The 19,844-nt window shown below is 43.7% G+C and overlaps 1 pseudogene; it reads left to right on the top strand.

Annotated features, from left to right (window-relative positions):
• LOC115326590 overlaps positions 1-19,844 on the top strand; it is an 89,687-nt pseudogene that overhangs the window by 25,302 nt on the left and 44,541 nt on the right.

Genomic DNA, 19,844 nt, shown 5'->3' with positions numbered 1-19,844 from the left:
AAACGTGCGATTGTCATTTACGGATATTGTGGATCATATTCAACCTATTTTTGAACACGACGGGAATATTTCAAATTTCGTTGAAGTATCCCTGTAAACAACACGCTGCTGCTGCGTTAGACAATATATTGATAATATCAGAACCTAAGGGTGCACAATCCCTCTAAGCTCATCCTATTCACGGGATTTTGTTCCGCCAAGAACTGCGTCGAATGTACCAAACAAATTAAAATCAACTGTCGCCAGGTCCTTTGGGTATAGCGGATCCGAAATGCACCCAACAGGTACATCCTTCATATTTTTTTTCAATGTCACATGCCGTCTGGTAGTGCGCTTTTTTGTGCTGTAGCAAAACACCAAATGTCAAGAAACCACGGCAGCTTAACTTGATCACAGACGTTTCATTAATTTAAATACCTTAAAGACTGCCTGTTTTTATTACATAAGAGATGGTTAAAAAACAAAAACCGGTGGCAAAAACTGCTGAGAAAAAGCTAATAAGACCAATTCAAGTACAAAACGTCAAAGCAGGTGAAAATTCTACACACAAAATCGTTACGCACAAATCTTGAATATTGTATCTAATAAAAGTTCCTTAATTAGGTTGTGTCAGGGGTTGCGACAAGGTTTGTTGTAGGACCTTTCCAATCAATGGCAGTACGTAAAAATAAAGAATTTAGAAATGGACTGATTTTGCTTTGGGCGTGCACGTTAATGATGTGTCCCGGGCGACGGTGACGGGATGCTTAGAATGGTTCTCAGGCAGGACGCGATACAACCTGCTGTTGACACTGAATGCCCTGTGACTGTGACGTTCAAATATTGGTCCTGTAAGGTCTCACAAGATGCTGAGCATAATTTTGCCTTGCGTTGGACCTGCCCGGATCTTTGGTCTTGTTGACTAAGTGTACCTACACTCTTTGCTTGCCCGCTTCGTCTCTGGCTGGGCATTGTAGATTCAACATTCGTCCCAAGAGACGATGCGTAGAAGATTTTTTTTTAAATCTTTGCCGTATTACGTTTCAGCAGCGCCTCGCATATATTCACACGACATTCCTTATTATCTGCCGGTAGTTGTTTTGGTTCCCGCCTGTTGGACACTTTTGGTACTTCAGAATAGAATTAATCATGTGGTACTCTGGGTCATTGCTAATGTTCAATGATGACCAATGCCACACCTGACTAATGTTCATTTAAAAAAAAATCAAAATAATTTTAAGGTTATTGCTTAAAACGTGCAGCGTAAACAGACAAAACATAAGAGAGAGGAAAAACTTTTTTTTTGTTTTCTTTATCCTCTTAATTTTTTTTTTATTGTTGAGGCGCTCGTGCAAGATAGATTACAGCCTGCCAATGAGGCTACTCGAAAGGGCCACAGTAGAGTGGGCCGTATTTTCTGATTTATTTACCGCAGAGCGTGCCACCTAGGATATGAATTAACTACCGCAAATAACTAAGAAGAGTCATATGTCGCAGTAATGATGTTCTACCAACTAGCCCCCTAATAGATCTTAATGCAGAGCGTACCACCGCCGCGTCATGGGCTCTGACGTCCACGAAGACGGCCCGCGCGGAGGTCGCCAGCAACGGTTCTGGCTATACTCGCAGACGTTCAGTAAACTGCCAACCACAGATAAAGAAACCGATTCTCAGCAATCATTGTTTGATAGCACGTGTCCGTTATAACAGCCCCATAATTCAGAGACGCCCTAAAGTACTCAAAAGGCGCTTACAAGCCATCACACTGAGCTATGCGCGGGCGTATCTGGGTCGATTGTGGAACTGCTAACTGCTACCTGATACGTTTCCCTTCATGATCATCGCTAACGGGCAACCAAGCAAAACGTAGGCATTGAATAATTTTTCACAAAAATTACGAGAAAAAATGGGTCCAGAAATATTTTCGCACGGAAAAGTTCAATGAAGAGCGCTTGGGTCGACAAAGCCTTAAATATGGCTTTATACTACTCTGACTACTCTGCATACATCATCAAGTTAGGATTTTGACAGACCTCACTAGGAGGTATTTCCCCTTAACGGAAACCGTTAATAAAGAAATACAGGATCATTAAGCCTCAAAAAAGGTGCCTTGCAATCTGCAGTCAGTATCAACGCGATATTTTTACAATTAAATAGAGAAAACATTAATCTCATTGGAAATGTGCTGCAAATGTGATAACATACGAGGCACGATAAATGGAATTTTGAATGCTTTCCTATAAGCATACAAGAAAACAAATGTGTATGGATAAAACCAATATATTTTTGTCTCAAGGAATACAATGAGTTCATATTTAACCACTATTCATGCACACAACACCTATTCATCATGAATATATGCATATTATTCATTTAGGTGTTTAGTCCTTAACAGGAACAAAACTCTGAAACTACGCTCATTACGTCTATTATGTTTATTTTTCTCTGCCATCGCCAGAAGACTGCATTCTATTTTTGTTTTAAAACTTTCAGCAACTCCAAAACCTGTAACCATTCCCGACCTTTTCGAAATTGAATTAAAACTTGTTGTGGACAAACATCACCACGAGCATTTTGATAATCTTGAAGACTTAATAAAATACCTTCTTCTCATCATTTCTATGGTAAGATATATTTATCTGGCTAATTCGGTTCGAAATATGATAAAATTATGAATTCATGGCCTAATGTAGCATTACCGAATATCAATTATTTTAATCACTGAAACACGCCAGGTGTGTGTAGATTCTATATACTCAACGAATACTCAAAATAATGATGGCAGTTAGAAAAGGGAACGCCATATATTGAATGAATTCTTTTTCTTTAAACCGTGCGTCGATTTTACTTTAATAATGCTTTTTAATTAATACGACCGTCGTCATAGGTGCTAGCGAGTACTGTCATATAGCAAAGATACCGAATCGGAAAGTCTACAATTTTATATAACCGCAAAATCTAGACTTAAGACATTTCACTACAAGCTTCACAATGTCGCACCTCGTGAAACCTGTCGATGTAAAGCTATGTGCATTAGTGACGCAGAAGGAATGCGGGTCGATAAACGTGCGTTTCTTAGTTCATTTAAATGGTTCAGGCATATTATGTTAGCATTGGTAATTTGACTTGCTTGAGGCCATGTTTATGTCTATCTCTGCATACATAGCAACATGTTATTGTTGAAAGCCAGTTATTATACTGTTATTGAAAGTATGGGAATGGCAGGGTTTATCTTTCAAAATTCCAATGTTAAAGCCACCCCCATAATTTCCGTAGAGATGTGGCCGCGCTTGCTCGCTCGAGGCTGAGACAGCTAATCGTTATTGAGGGCAGAAAATTTGCGCTTGAAGGGGGACACGTAAGGTACCTCTTTGCCATTCTAGTCCTTTTAGTATTTATTAAGTGTATTGTATCCGTCGTGGCATCGGCCACGACGGCAATAGGTTTCGCAATCTCTATGCTTCGTGGTGGGGAGGCGAACTTAGACCTTCGCCCACAAGGTTTGTATAAGACGATCAGAAATGTACGAATGGATTCTATTTCCCCCCGCGCCCGGGTCGTCTTGTCTTATCGGCCTTAGCACCGGGACTTTAGGCGTTAGTTTTCCAGTTGTATGAGCGAATACTAATGCATTTCTGATCACCCTTTACGCTAACGGTTTCAGGTGTAACCTCCGTAAAAGGAGAATGAAGACTATCGAAAATAATTTTAACCAAAGTGAATACACCAGGAGAAAAATTAGCTTTTCTTGAAAACTGAAAAATTGGGCATTTATTTCCGACATCAAAACCATGATTACAAAAACTTAGTTTCACAAATTGATTTTTTTTTATTTTGAAAAAAAAAGATTATAATTAAAAGTTTGTGCAAATCAACACAACACGATTTCTTTTAAATATTAGGTCGTTGTTTTAATTTGTGTTTTTAATGTATATTTATAAACGAACTCCAGAAACGACTGTGTATATCACTCTCTTATATAGTATACGAAAATGACGACAAAGAATCTGACCAAAATATTGCTACAGAGTCGGCATAAAAATGCGTAATTGTGAGATAGTTTAATTTAATTCAAAATTCCAACTATTCACTTAAGTCGTGATAATTTAATATTCTTGCAAAACGTTATTGAGCAGTTCAATCTAAGAGCACCGATTAAATTTATATTGATGTTGCATGCCTCCCGAGCCCATACATCTGCATCGGTGTGCTAACAGTGTGGAGAGTATGTTTTACACGTTTTTCTTTACCCTGGACTTCTACATCAACGGAGTCAATTTTTCGGAATATTTTCGGGCACTGCATTTAATTCCGAACCACTCTGTTTTTTAAGGGAGTAGCCTCTTATATGATTTCACAATATTTTAGGTTTTGAAGAAATAAAATAAATATACACAAATTATAGACATTTTTATTTCTGTTATACTTTTAATATTGCTTTCTAGTTTACCTTGTTTGATGCAGTATAGCTATCGGTGCCATTGCGCTATAAAACACGCAGAAAACAACGATACATCTGAAATGTAATTTGTTTAAGCAAGCCTAACCACAAACAAAAATTACGTAGCAGTGTGCCTCCAATTCCAAACCACTCCTACGAAAGTGTAATTCTACAAACATCAGTAAACAGATAAATGTTTACTGTTTCATTGTATAAACACTAGACACAATGGCAGGAAAACACACGAAAACAGCGTGTTACAATAAGCTCCCGTAAAAATAGCGCGTTGTAATAATAGCACGACATAACCAGAACAGAGGCTAAAGAGCACGGTCGAAACCACAGCATCATTTCTTACAGGGTACAAACCTGCCTTTTCTATTCCCATAACTAATTTCGCGTCTCAGAGGATCCAGTTTAAAGTTTTGTCCAAAATACACCACGAACTTTTGGTGTGATTTTATTACAAATACCCAATATCTGCAGATGTCACTCAGGTACCAAGAGGTTACTTCCCCAAAGGTCAAGTTCCTACTTGTGGAAGTTGAAAGGGACAACGTATGTATTCGAAATATGAAATTTTTATTGGCCAACTCGAGATATAATGTTTCAGACTCACACCGCATATATAATTTTCTTATTTCTCCAGAGTAACTACTTTAGTACAACAGTTCATGGTCCTGATCCAACGCATCCCGATCGCCAGAAAAAATTATTTCTTAATGTAGACGACACAATGACAAAACTTGTTCATACCCAGAAGGAAAGTCCAGCTGATGTTGTGATCCTGTTTACAGGGTAAGATTATTATGTATTTATATCAATATTTTAATATTTTAAAGTATATCCTAGACATAAGGCATCCACATATACTCACATATACATATAATATAGAGTTTCCGTCATTGATGAAATTTGTAATATTTTTGTATAGGTATTGTTTACTGGTCTTGGCAATATAAGAATTGCAGAATACAAGACATAAGGAAAATAAACATTGATTGATTGATTGATTGATTCATTCATTCATTCATTTTCTTTATTTTCTGTGCACATGAACAGCTTGACGCCTTGATAATGATGCACAAAAAATGTTCACAGGTTAGTTACAGAAGTCTTAAAAGCTACGAAATTTGGGTTAAAAGCATCAATATTTGTTACACTGAGGGTGTTGTAGAAGTGTGAACACAACTATTGAAATGTACAACTAACTTTGCCGTAAAATATAAGAATCAATAGTAATTCATTTGACTCACTTTATGGCTATGACCCCTAGTTTCTTATGGATTCTATATTGATTGCGAATATATGGTCAACAACGATGACCTCGCTCCTTTAATCGATATATTTCTAAATTTTTTGTTTTCAATGTGGAAGGTATTTTATTTTAATACAATCAGACTCAAAAAAGGGTGCTCGTTAGACAAACGCCTTTTTTACCATGATTTTTTAAAATTATTTTATTGTTTTTCTCGTAAATTGCCATTTTATGAATTCTTAAGGGTAATTGTCCAGTTCATCTATGTGTGCCAGAAAAAGGAGAGAGTTCTAACACACGTGATTGAGGAAAAATATAATTTAATTATGAAAATAAATAAATTAATATGATGCAAACACACTAAAAACAGTATCATCTGAAAGTCACTGGTGCCTTCCCCAATATGGCAGAAGGGACCTTTTCTGGTTGGCAAGCAAATCCGGGCCTTAGAGCGATTTTTCGCTGATCGGCAGCCAACGCCTCGTCACCGTGACGCAGACGGGCCAGTCCCAAAGCAACCCTCGTTGCCGTCCGTCCCGCCTCATTGCTTAGCTTCAAATTCATCCTCAATCTAGCGTGTCCACGCTCCCTTATTAAAAAAAACCCTATAAAATTGCATACAAGAAGTCTTAGAATAATCTTTTTCCTGAATTTGTTTTTTAATGCAAACAGGAAGGTATTTTCTGTACACATTTTGAGGGGAAGTCTTAAAGCAAGGCATTTGCTATAAACTTTTATACAGGGCGTATTAGGAGAAAGAGGTTCCTGATTGCTTTTTATACAGAAGGTTCTGCAGGAAGGTATATTCAATACAGTTGCATATAGAAATCCGAAATGGGTAGAAAATCCTTTACGGCCTCAAGGGGAAGTCAAACGGGTGATGAATGGGTGTCCCTATACGAGTCGTTAGTGGCAAAATCCGGGTCCCCTACAAAATCGCCCCAGCATATTTTAACTTTTATGCATATGATGCTTCGATTCACTTCGTTTTCAATGTTCATCCGACAGTACACTACTTCTTACGAGATGTGAATGCGAAAGCATGAATGTCGAATCGAACGGCGCTGAGTGCTCCTTCGAGGTTTGCGGTGCGAGTATCGAGGAGCCGCCATGCTCGCCGGCGCCAAAAAAAGCATCCACTGCCCCCCCCCCCCCCCCCCCCCCCCTTTTTCCCCTTTGGCCCTCAGGGCCTTTGGCGGGCGCGGGCCACTGTGTTTACCATGTTCCTTCCCCCGGCCTTACCGGCGTGCGGCCGGAGCGCCATGAGGTGGCGCCCCTTGAAACTAGGGCGCGGGGGAGTTTATTCTCCGTTTCGCGGCTACAGACTACAGGCTTCGCTCCATCGGACAGGTGAGCTTAGGTGCAGTTTGGCGCGGCTTCAAAATCTTATAACCCCGGTTCGCTCCCTGAGACATTTATTGCTTTCGCGTTAAAAACCGCAAGTATAGAGTATATTATTAGCGTTGTTCCGTAGCTTAGTGATAACGCCTCCGCTTCGCACGCAGCGGACACAGGTATGATGTCTACGGGCGGCGGGTGATGCTTTTCAAAGATTTAACAACTTGGACGACGGACGTCCTCTACATCGACAACTACAACATCAATAGCAGACGTAATTTCCACTGGTGTGCAAAGCTCATAACAGTTGTCGCTGTAAAACTTGTTCAGTGTGCTCATACAGGCCTCACTTACTCATGGTGTCGTGGGCAGGTGGACATATAATTTACCGGCCTGATTATTTACACAAACTCCTCTCATGCCGGTTTGAGCCCTGTATACCTGTACAAAATCCTATATGTGCGTAGGAATCCACTATATCTATACAGGATATTGAGTATGTATATCGATCCTGTATACCTATACAGGATCCTGTGTGTGGGTGTGGGTCCCATACACCTTTGTGGTATCCTGACTCCACCTAACATTTATACAGGACGCTATAATAGGAATATGTAAAGGATCTTTACTAAGGTCCACAGGCACCATTTCCTTTATTGGCTGGCGTCATCATTCTCATTTAAGCACGACATTCCCCCTCAGTTTGAAAACTTCATTCAATAAAGATTTTTCACGATGACAACTTAAAGATTGCGCTGTCTTATAGTAAATATATTCACGCACAAAATCATCTGCCCTCTGGCACACAAACGCGCACGTACTTAGTACGCACAAAACTATATATTCGAAATAAAAGTACAGGTTCCAAACTTTGAACTCAACAATAAGCAAAAAGACGTACTAGGCCACCCGTACTTATGCTTCGCTAACTTAACTTTTGAAGCTCTACCGAATCACGAAGACAGATATCACAGGTCGCGAAACTTTAATATGCTTAACTAAAATGTGTGCCCTGAAGGAGCGCTTGATTTTTATTAATCAGTTCGTGCCAAGCGCAAGCAATGGCAGCTCGGCATCGGAAGATCTCGCGCAGTCGCTGTCTCCTGGTGTGCTGCCTGTGTCGCTATACCTAGCTTCGTCGTCAGTGTTGTTTACTGCCGGGTATTTCTACATTCTCATCACCTGCGAACCACATCTTCTGCGGTGTGAAACTAACACAGTCAACCAAACGCTCGTGGCACATAAAATACTGGCACGACCGGGAACGACATCATATGCAAGCTATGTATAAGGAGTATTCACTGGCGGCCATAGCTGTGTGCACGACTCTGAGCGCGTGCTGACGGCGAGCTTACACAGTTCCTCGGCACCATGCATTCCACACCCTCAAGATTGTCTGTCTTAGCAGCCTATTAATTTGAGCTCGTTCGTAGCATGTGCTCTAAACGGCGCCCTCAGATATGGCGTTCAGGGAATACCCCCTATACAGTACTCACTCCCCCGCACCAAGCCAAATGCTCTTGACGCTCGCGCCCGTCTTGCGCTTTCTTGCACCCCCGCTCCAAACCAGATCAAACCTCCTCGCAGATGAAACCGTTATGATAATTTTGGTGTTTTTTTTTATGGTTGTACACTGCTGCATCCTGAGCAGGAGAGTCCAGACCAGTACGTGTGTTCCAAAGGAACACTCGGTCTTTAATAATAAGTACGTGCCGAGCGTGAGCAGCGGCAACCCTATCAGTTCATCCCTCTCCTTTTGCCATGTACCTGTCCGTAGTTATCCTTCGCCGGATGAGTGTCGGCGCGTCAACGGTGCATGACCTTCGACAGACATTTGCACCTGCAGGCATGTTTGTCCTTTTTGAATGTTCTGGGAGTGGTGTTGACTTCGCTCACCGTGTGCGCTCTTTAACCCGCTTTCTTCTCTTTTTTTTATGAGATGACAGATTATTCTTTTTGACCGTTGGCCGAGTATAATTGCTTTTCGTGAACTTGCATGGTTCTGGACTTATATGTGGCACGTTATGCGACTCCTAATGTGACCCACGTGTGTAAAAAAAAAAAAAAAATTCGTTTAACCACTTCGTGCAACAGTATTGAAGATGAAGAAGGCCTGTGTCAGGCCGAAACGTCGTCTAATTATATCAGTGGTTCTCAAATGGGGGTCCGCGGACACTTGCGGGTCGTCGAAGGCATCCTAGGCGGACATAAAGCCCTGCCTCATCATCAAACCCGGCAATAAAAGCAATAACTTTCAGAATCAGAAGAAACGTACCCATTTTCGGGCGAGGTTCCCCGCTTGTATGTTATTGACAAACGTCTATTTCACGCTAGCCCTTAGCTATATTCATTTATTAAATCAAAATTATAATTAACCAAAACCTTTCTATTCCCTCACCACGAACAGCGTCCTCCATCATATCCGCGGATACACGAGGGGTCCGCGAAACATCAATGGTTGAGAAACACTGCATTAATAGATTCATCAATGAAATGACGGCTCTGGTTCTCAAAAGTGTCCTACGAGCGGCAAATTAATAAAAAAAAAACAGAAGAAATACGGGCTATGAGATCTATATGCGCATCGATCTTGACAATAAACAACAACCGCTATTTTTTTAATATTTTCAACTCGTTGCGTTTTCGACAGTGAATGCAACTCGACATGATATAGGTCTCGCGTTCTGCAGAACCTGAAAATGTCACAATTTTAATGCACCGTATTTTTCCCAGCTTTCGGTTTAATATCCTACAAGCATCGCCCACAGGACATAAAACGTATTCCCATCTGATATATACCAAAGTTAGTTATGTTGAGCCATCACTTTACAGAACAACATAAATTTTTAAACACAATTTAACCAAACCTGGAAACTCCTTAAAACGCCCACAATACCCGGTAAACCATCTGCGAGCTTTGGGAGCTCTTAGTTCATCGATCAGGCTAAGCGGGTTTACTAGCTTGAGACTAACCATCTTGTAAAAGCTAGCAACTGGAAATAGTTCTCACGCATTTTTTTCCCGTCACTGCCAAAAGCTAATGTCGTCCCGTTCGTTGTGATCCTTCCAAAATCACTTCGTAGAAGCACATTTATTTCGCCGTCTGAGTGCATCACGCACACCACTGCCGCAGCCATCGGCAATGTGACCTCCGCCCGCGTACCATGTGATGACTGTAACTCTGCGTACTCCAACGGCTAGACAGGAAGTGCTAGAGAGCGCTTTTAGAAGGGACCGACGTTACTAAATCAAGGTCAGTTGACAAGCTCCCTCGAACGCCTTACAACGTTTCGCGGCGCTTCCCCTTGGTGGCGCTAGCTATGCTATCATATCGCCCCATGGGCAGAAGCCGCGAAACTAATGAAACTTTGAATGCACATTGCCTACGGTGAAAGAGACCATTTCGTAAATTTTTTTTATGATAAGCTCAAATTTTACGCAAACGTTTGCGTAAAAAGAGCATCGTTCAAACACGATCCTAGTCTGCTGCTCGTGGAGGCATCAAGAACGTTAATCCCCAGCAGCAATATTTGAGCCGCGTTCGAAAACGGTTATTTTCTGTTGTCTGCACACGAGCATTTACTGGCGAGTTGAGGTGGATTCCGTTCCTAGCCCCTACAGCATCAAGGCCACAACGTGCAACAAAGAATATCTGTTTTCAAACAACGCTCTCTTTCCGCTGACTTTTGCGCAAACTTTTATGTTCACTATACATCCATGATAGAATCGCTTTCCACTGCAGATATTGTGCGTCCAACGTTCCAACGGTTCCGCCGCTTCGGTCCATAGGACGGGATGATATTGGGCTCCTACATGTTTGTCCGTCTCAGGGTGAATACGTCCTTTGTTGCACTGAGTGGGCCAGCGCTGGCGCACTCAGTTAATGACATTTGTGATAAAAAACATTCTAATCGATATTGGTTCATTTATTTACTTACAATACCCTCAGGGCCATAAAACGTGAGAAAGGGGAGTGGGTATCCGCTCCTTTCTCTCACTGCTTAGATAGAAGCAGTGAGAGAAATAAATTGAAGCAGTATGCAACTTTGTACTTAACACGTGTTAAGTACAAAGTTGCATACTGCTTCTCGAAATGTGATGGGGTCCTGTTTGGTGACATTGTCTTTGGGAAGGTCGTTCCGGTCCACAATTGCATCAGGAAGAGGGGGTGCTGATGTGCTGTGGAAAAAAACTGTGGCCGGGCTATTTTATTGCAATGATCGAGTTTGGAAAAAAGATAAGCGGGTGAAGAAAAAAGACACTAATTTAGAAGGGGCGAATAAGAAACATTATGCAGAAGGCAGAGACGGAATATTTTTCGACGGGTGAAAAGCAAAGGGAGAGAGAGATTTTATTTAACGAGGGAAACACCGCATAAACTGGAGTAATCAGATTGAATAATTCGCGCAGCTCGGTTTTGAACAGATTCAATGTAGTCTGTTCCTGTAGCATCATGAGAGTGCCAGATAGAAGATGTGTATTCTAATGTGGACCGGACTAGGGCTACATAGTGGAGCCGTTTTAGTTGAAAAAAGGCGGATCTGAAATTGCGGAGAAGGGAACCCAAGCTTTTGTTAGCGGACCCCACAACTGAATAAATATGGTTTTCCCAGGAGAGGTTTGGAGTTAGAAGAATACCGAGGTATTTATACACATCCGTGTGTTGAAGAGGGATGCCATTGAGAAAACAAACAGGAGAGGTTTGAAAAGAAGAACGAAAGAAGCGCATGCATTTACATTTGCTGACGTTAACGTCACCTGCCAGTTAGTACACCACCTCTGAACTAGGTCGAGGTCATTTTGTAGGATTAAAGAATTATGAGGGAATGTTATTTTTGCTAAAGGACACAGTCTTTGCAAATAGGCACATGGGGGAAGATTCCTGAAGAGGAAGACTGGGAAAGGAGAAGTCTCAAGGTTGCGTCTACCACATCCCAAGCGCGGACTGCCCTGCTGGTGCCTACATGGGAGAAACAAAGTGCTTCCGGGAACGCTACCGCCGGCACAAATACGACGTGAAGAAGAACGACGCCTAAGCCAGTGCCCTAGCTGAATACGCCAAAAAACTGGGTCACAGCGTGTCCTTCGACAAGAGCGAGATTATGTTCATGAAAAACACCGGCGCAGACGTCTGCACCTGGAATCTTGGTATATTCAAACAACAAAAGAAAACGTCAACATATCATCGGGCACTCTCTCAAGTGTACATGTCTCAGGACTTCGTCGCTTCACGGAAAAACACTGGCGCAACCTTCTGAACAGGTTTTCAGTGCTGGATATTCTTGATGGAGATGAAGATGAAGATAGTTAAGATGATTAGATGAATACGACAAAGAAGATTCGTACACCCCATAGTCACCCGTGACCAAGGGACCGAGCTTGTCTCAAAACGTGGGGTATTTTGTTTTATTCAAGCTTGGTTAGAGATTAAATAATTGAGGCAGTTTATTTATTTCTTAACCAGGCAGATCTCTGCCAATTATGTTTACATTTAAATGAGGAAAAGTAACAGATTAAGCACTGTTTCCTGAGGAACGCCAGATGTTACGGGTGCTAAAGTAGACGAACAATTATTAACACAAGCAGCATGACGACGTTCAAAGAGAGAAGTTTCAATGCAGGAGAGAACATTATTATCCATGTATAATAACGATGCCTTTAGAAGCAGTCTGTTATGCGGAACTTTGTCAAATGCTTTTGTAAAGTTGAGAAATACAGCGTCAGTGAGGAAGCCAGAATCAAGGTATGCGAAGAGGTCGTTGGTTAGTCAGAGCAGCTGGGTTTTGCAGGGGTAGTTTCTAGGGAAGCCGTGCTGCGCTTTGCTAAAAAAATAGAAATAGCACCAAGGCTTTGCGCACGAGACATCTGGCACCGAATTGTGCGCAATTTAAGAGACATTAAAACGATTAGACGGAAAGATGGCTAAGATGCCACAGCTCAAGCTAAAACACATGTGTGTATTACTGTCACGATTGTGAACCGGAGGAGAAAAGAGAAGACGAGAAGATGAACGAGGCGTGGGGTGTGACAAAGGAAGGAAGACGAGTCGTGGAACGAGTATCAAGAGGAACGAGACAGCGCTGGTCCGGTGAAGAGCACGGCGACTTCGGCTAAGCTCCGGAGGACGACCACCCGAGGCCCGCTTCCGGGTGTAAAGCGTTAACCAGCGGGGCGACTTCGGCTACGTTCCGGAGGAAGCCCCACCCGAGGCCCGCTCGCGGGAATCTACCGTGAACCAACGAGGCGTCTTCCGTCGGAGCGGCAAAATGATGTTTTTCCCCCAGCAAGGGAACCTGCAAGCCCAGACTAGCAGGGCCACTTCAAGGTCGTGAGTGTTAGGGATCGAGTCTTGGTTCTAGGAGTCTAAGACTGTACTGTACTGAATGTGTGTTTATGCCTTTCGCTGTATTTATGTATGTAAATACATGTACATAAGCAGAAATTTCGTAATCTGTTCGTCCTGTCTCTCTGATTTCGGGGTCCGTCCCGGTTGAACGTCACAAATCGGCGAGCCTGCCAGGATTCTCTTTTTTATCAAATTTTGTTTTAATCCCGTCGACCGGGACCCCTAGGGATCTTTGAAACCGGACGTAACAGTATGGAAAACGAAAGATTGATCGCGGCCCGGCAGAAGTTAGGTTATGTAGGGAAAGAAATTGGTTGAGGATGAAAAGGCTAGTGCACGGGAAAAAAGAGAAAGGGTAAGACAGTAACGGAAATTGGAGGGAGCACTGTTGGAAAAAGAACGAGAAGTTCTGCAACTTAGACGTTCGGTACAGGAAAGAGCGGCGTCTGGTCGCGAGGGTGTCCGAGGCAATGGGGAATGTGCGATGCCGGGACAGGGACACCAATTTTGTCCTCACAAGTTGATTCCACAATATAATAAAGACAAAGACGATTTAGATGCGTATTTACAGCGTTTCGAGCGCACCGCGGCGGGTCTCAACTGGCCCGAGCAAAAGTGGGCCACGACGTTAAGTCTTTGCTTGTCCGGGGAAGCATTGACGGAAGTTGGCCGCCTGTCCCCCGCAGACGGGCTAGATTGCGCGAAAGTCAAGCTCGCACTCATGCAAAGATTCAGGTGCACCAAAGAAGGCTACTGGGAAAGGTTTCGCGAAGCTAAATCGGAAAACGGAGAAACGAGGAGGAGGTTCGGCACCCGTCTTGCAGTGTATTTCGACTGGTGGATCGAGGTCGCTGTAGTGGATCGGACATCCGAGGCCCTCCGAGACAGTGTATTAGTGGAGAGGTTCTTACTCCGTTGCTCTAGCCGTTTGTCGGTATTTTTGCCAGAACGAGACAGAATGCAGCATCCGAAGCGGATCTATATCTAGAGGCCCAGCTGCAAACAGGAGCGAGTAAGCCGAAGATGGAGGAGTGCACCAAAGAGTCGGGTGTTGGAGAGACAGGCAAAATAACGAGCGGTGCAAGCAGAAAAGCCATTCGATGCTTCCTCTATAATAAGGTCGGCCAAAAGGCAGAAAATGTCAATAACCGACCGCCTACGTTCAAAAAGCTGACGTGCTGAAACTGTGGAAGACCCGGACATCAACCGAGAATTGCGGGACGAGACAAAACGAGCGACCTCAAGCGTCCTGCATACTAGCGGAACAGGGCGACGGCAGTGCTGCCGAGTGTGATGAGGCCTATGTCGCGCATCAGAACAGGGCCAAGATCCCAGTGATCAACGTGGCAGTAGGACGAGCTCCAAAGTTTCTTCTGAAAAATATGCAGGTAGTGGAGGGACGGCTAGGTGACCGCAAAATAACGGCTTTGCGGGACACCGGTTGTAATAGGTCGTTGTACGAAGGAGATGGTTCACCCTGAGGAATTCACCGGGATGTCAAGTCCGGTCTATCTGTTGAATGGCACAGTGAGGTATGTGCCCGAAGCGGAGATCAGGGTGAGGACGACACCATACTTCACCGGAAGGGTAATGGCGAGGAGTGTTAGTAACCCGCTGTACGATCTTGTGCTCGGTAACGCGCCGATAGTGCGAGGCGTTAATGATCCTGACCCGAAGTGAAACGAAATGGAGGAGACAAGTCCAGCTGGAACATCGGACATGCAGACGTCGATAAAACAAAACAAGGAGACGAGCCAAGAAGAAAGCGCAGAACGAGCTCGCAAGAGCTCTTCCGAATCATTGCCGAAGAACATTTCAAGTTCTGGACCATGCGAGGATGCGCCCGTGCTCATCGCGAACGCGACAGAGAAAGGAAATAACAAAGATCAATCCAAAGAATTGCGAGCCAAACTGAGGGTACCGCAGGTTTCGCCACTGGAAGCGACAGCCGAAGAGATGCTCAAGGAGCAAGAAAACGAAAAGAGCCTCGAGACATGTTTCCACAAAATTTGTAAAGTCTTTCCCAAGCATGGAAGAAGAACCAAGCGAAAGTTCTTTATAAGAAACAAGTTGTTGTATAAGCGTGCCATCTACAGCTCCGGAAGAAAAAGGGATCAGCTGGTGCTTCCTGAGAAGTTCAGGCGAACCGTGGTAGCCCTGGCCCACGATAACTTAATGTCGGGTCACTAGGGGATAAACAACACGATAGGGCTGGTCGCAGAAGGATTTTTTCTTGCCCGGAATGCATAGTGAGATACAAAGATGCGTGCGATCTTGCGACATTTGCCAGCGCGCCGAGCCTAAAGGAAGAGTGGGTAAGGCACCCTTGGGGACCATGCCAACCATAGCGACGCCCTTCCAAAGGATTTACATAGACATCATTGGCCCCATCACGCCGAAGTCGGATTCGGGGAGGAGATGCGTCCTGACCATGGTGGACGTAGCTACTCGCTACCCGGACGTGGTTGCCTCGCAAAGCCCTGGGACCCCAGAGGTAGTGAAGGCGTTGATGGACATGTTCGCACGATGTGGCGTAGCGGAAGAGATCCTCCGTGGTCGAGGATCAAGTTTTACGTCGGACCTCATGAAGGAGGTGGGCCGTCTGTTGTCAATGAGAACCCTCCTAACGACCCCCTCTCATCCTATGTGCAACGGCCTTGTGGAAAGGTTCAATGGCACATTAAAACAAATGCTCAGACGAATGCGCCAGGAAAGACCTAAAGACTGGGACCGTTACCTACCCGCTCTACTTTTTACGTACCGAGAAGTACCGCGGTCCAGCTTGAAATTCTCTCCATTCGAACTCTTGTATAGGAGAAGAGTACGGGGACCGTTAGCCACCCTAAGAGAAGTCTGGTCCAATTAAACAATGAATAAAGAAACAAAGGCTTTGTATGGATACATTTTTGGGGTTGAGGGAGAAGCTCGAAGAAACATGTGAGCTGGCCCATTGATGTCTGGAGGTCGCGAAAGAAAACTACAAGGGAATTAAGACCATAAGCGGGTCAAGCGTGAAATGAAGGCTAGAGATAGGGCGCTAATACTTCTGCCAAGTGACAAGAAGATGCTTATGCAGTGGAAGGGTCTGTTTGAGGTAACTGCCAGAAAAAAAATGAAGTAGATTATGAGCTTAAGATTGGAGGAAGGAGCAAAGTATTCCACATGAACATGCTTAAGAAGTACGAAGAGAGGGAATAGAATGAACATGTCGCCTTAAGCTTAGGTTGGCCGTAAAAGTCGGCAACGGTAGTGACGTAGTCACTGAAGGAGGCGAGGACGAAGTTCCAGTGCTCCCCCTGACAAAACAGCAAGACAAACAAGACGTGGTAGTCCATACCGATTTAGACAGGGAGAAAAGACAACAAGTGTTTGACATGATCAGTGACTACGAAGAGATCTTTTCAGATCTACCTGGAAAGACGAACTTAGTAAAGTGCGAGCTCAAGTTAACCAGCCAAACGGCGGTACACGTCAAACAGTATCCTCCACCATTGAACGTACATAAGCTGGTGGAGGACGAAATCACCGCGATGTTAAAGATGGGGGTTATCGGAGAGATCTAGGTCACCGTATAATGGGCCTTTGGTAATGATGAGAAAACTGGACGGTTCAAACCGGTTCTGCATAGATTTCAGAGGTCTAAACCAAGTGTTGGTGTCCGATGCTGAACCCATACCAAGGCTAGACGTAACGTTTGCGAATGTGGGATGAAAAAAGTTATTCTATAAACTTTATTTGACCAGAAGCTACTGGCCGTCTTTTCGTCATCAAGTGGATTGTGTCAATTTAAGTTCGGGCCGTTCGGGCTGAAAACGGCAACAGCCACTTTCACTAACTTAATGCGGGAGCTTCTGGAGGGTATCCCTGACGCACATCATTACATCGACGATGTACTGGTAGCAACATACTTGTGGGAACAACACCTCGACAAGCTGAGAGAAATCTTTTGGCAGGTTACGCACTGCCGGCATTACAACAAAGCCGTGGAAGTGTGAAATTGGGTTTCGACATATAAGCTTTTTGGTTAACCAAAAAGATTTGGGCTTATCGCACCAATGCAAGAGATGCTTATGCGGATACAAGACGCACCCAGACCAACGACGAAACGTCAGGTTAGGTCATTTTTGCGGCTGACAGGATTTTACCGGAAATTTATACCAAACTACGCGGGGGTAGCGGCTCCCCTGACAAACCTGACGAAGAAGGGGTCAAGTAATGAGGTTGAGTGGGGAGGGGAGCATGGGAGCAGCCTTCTCACTCCTGAAGACGTCTTTAGCCGAGCCACCCATTTTGATGGCTCCGAATGTACAGAAAGAATTCACTTTGCGCACTGATGCTCCTGACACGAGCTTAGGGCGCTATTACTGCAAGAAAGAGACGGGGTATGGCATCCCATAGCTTATGCGAGTCGTACACTCAGCAAGGCGAGGAAGAACATTGCGACCGTAGAAAGAGAATGCTTAGCGCTGTTGTGGGCGGTGGAGAGGTTCAAGATTTATTTGAATGGGTACAGACAGACCACAAGCCGCTTGAGTACATTAATAAGGCTGAACACAATAGTCGCGGCATGAGGTGGAGTATGAAGCTGCAAGACTACAACTTCCACATAGAATATTTAAAGGAAAAGATAACGTTGGCACCGCATAACTTGAGCCGGATATAAATGTGTAATTAACCACGGCTAGGTAATTGTAGGAAAAGAGCGGTTCCCAGTGTTTCTGTTTGATTTCTTTCGTTCTGTTGAGGAGGAGTCACGATGTCCCTTCAGTGTTGATTGAGTAGTGCAATCGCATATCGACTAATACCCCTGTCAAACGGGCTAGTTTAGTGTCACTACAAGCGAGTGTACTTCACCCTTAGTGTCATTTCTGTAGTGTGCCACACGGCTGCTTCCTGAGGAACACGCTTGGCTTGGAGTGAGTTTGACAAACTCACTTCGCTCGATCGAGTGCGTGGCATCAATAGGTGTGTTTCAACAGTAAACCATAACACAGAAACCAAAAGTGTAGCGTAAGTTCTATTTTACAAAGAAAAAGAAATTCGGTAGAAATTCGCGAAAGAGAGGACATGTAGAAGAGTGGCATTACAAAAAATGGTAGGGTAGACTTGGAGTCTAGGCTGATCTGAACCAAGATTAGTGCAGTGTGAATTCATAAAAGACGACGACAAAGTCAGTCATTCAATGACTATCTTGGTTTTCAGAGAATGATGGAGCCTACATTTGTTTCAGCATGTCACTATTCGAGACAACAGGATAATTACGATCTAATTAGGCAGTTTCAGGGCCTCCTCGTAGACTCCCATGGAACGAAGCAGAACGTCAAAGTTGGATATGCTTCGTTCTTTATCTTGGCTTGCGATGATCGATTAGAATCATAGAATTGGCATAAAAATAGTTCATTGATGCAACGTTGTTTTATAGCAGAGCCCCTAGGAAATCGTTTCTGAGTTGAGCGGCGTCGGCGTAACCGCACGTTGCATTAAGGGCTGTTTCCCAAAATCACGTCATGTGTGACATCACGAGGGTAAAATTTTCTTGCTAAATTTCGCGGTAAAAGGTTTTGCTAAGCTCGGTGGTAAATTTCTCTTCTAAATTTAGAGGGCAAATTTTACCCGCGTGACGACACGTGACGTCGCACTTAAAATTTCAGGTGGCGTGTCATGTGACGTCACACGTCAATTCAGGGGGAAAATTTCCTGGCTTAATTTGGCGGAAAATTTAGCGAATGTTTTACGCTAAGTGGAATGGGAACAGGAGAGGAGGATGGAAGGGTACGGAGGGGGAGAAGCTAGCATACCCTCCCCTTCGTACCCTTCCCCCTCCTCCTCAAGAGGTGTCCTCCCTTCGGCATTACAGAGAATTGTAAACGTCAAATTTTTTTAACGTGTCTTTATTAAGGCTGCGGTCCCACGGCGGCCATGACATATGACGCTTTCAGCACGTTTTCGAAATGCGATCGTGGCGTGTTCAAGCTTGCTAAAATTATGTGTTATATATCACCTTGTAGTGTACAACATTATCTTTTATCTGATGTAGGATTTGTTTTCCTAGTGCAAAAAGCTAATTCAGAGGGCACCCGCGAACATTGACCTTTTCGGCAAAACATGGTTTCGTAGTACAGTGGTACAGGGTGCACTATTGGAGCAATTTCTTTCTAATTTTAGAATGTTATAGAAGAAGAGTGCGTTCATTGTGAACGGAGGCCCTTTTTTCGTTTTTTATTTTATTTTGACAGATATTTACTTTAGAAAAATTGACTTTGCGGAAGCACTTCAGTCGCGAAGTTTTGGGCGCCTACTCGGTGATTTTATTTGAAACTTTTTACATCAGTTTGTAATTATGGTCGAAAGAGTTACGCTAAATTTCATTGTAATATGGCTTAAACTTTTTTCGGAATGCTCACGTGAAAAGTGACAAAAACCGTTAATTTTGGCAAACTTCATTTGGTAGTACAGTGGTACAGCGCTTAGGGATTGGCACA

The sequence above is a fragment of the Ixodes scapularis genome, unplaced genomic scaffold (assembly GCF_016920785.2).
Source record: "Ixodes scapularis isolate PalLabHiFi unplaced genomic scaffold, ASM1692078v2 PGA_scaffold4__175_contigs__length_147842914, whole genome shotgun sequence".
NCBI classification, from domain to species: domain Eukaryota; kingdom Metazoa; phylum Arthropoda; class Arachnida; order Ixodida; family Ixodidae; genus Ixodes; species Ixodes scapularis.
This window is presented reverse-complemented; position numbering and strand designations above follow the sequence as displayed.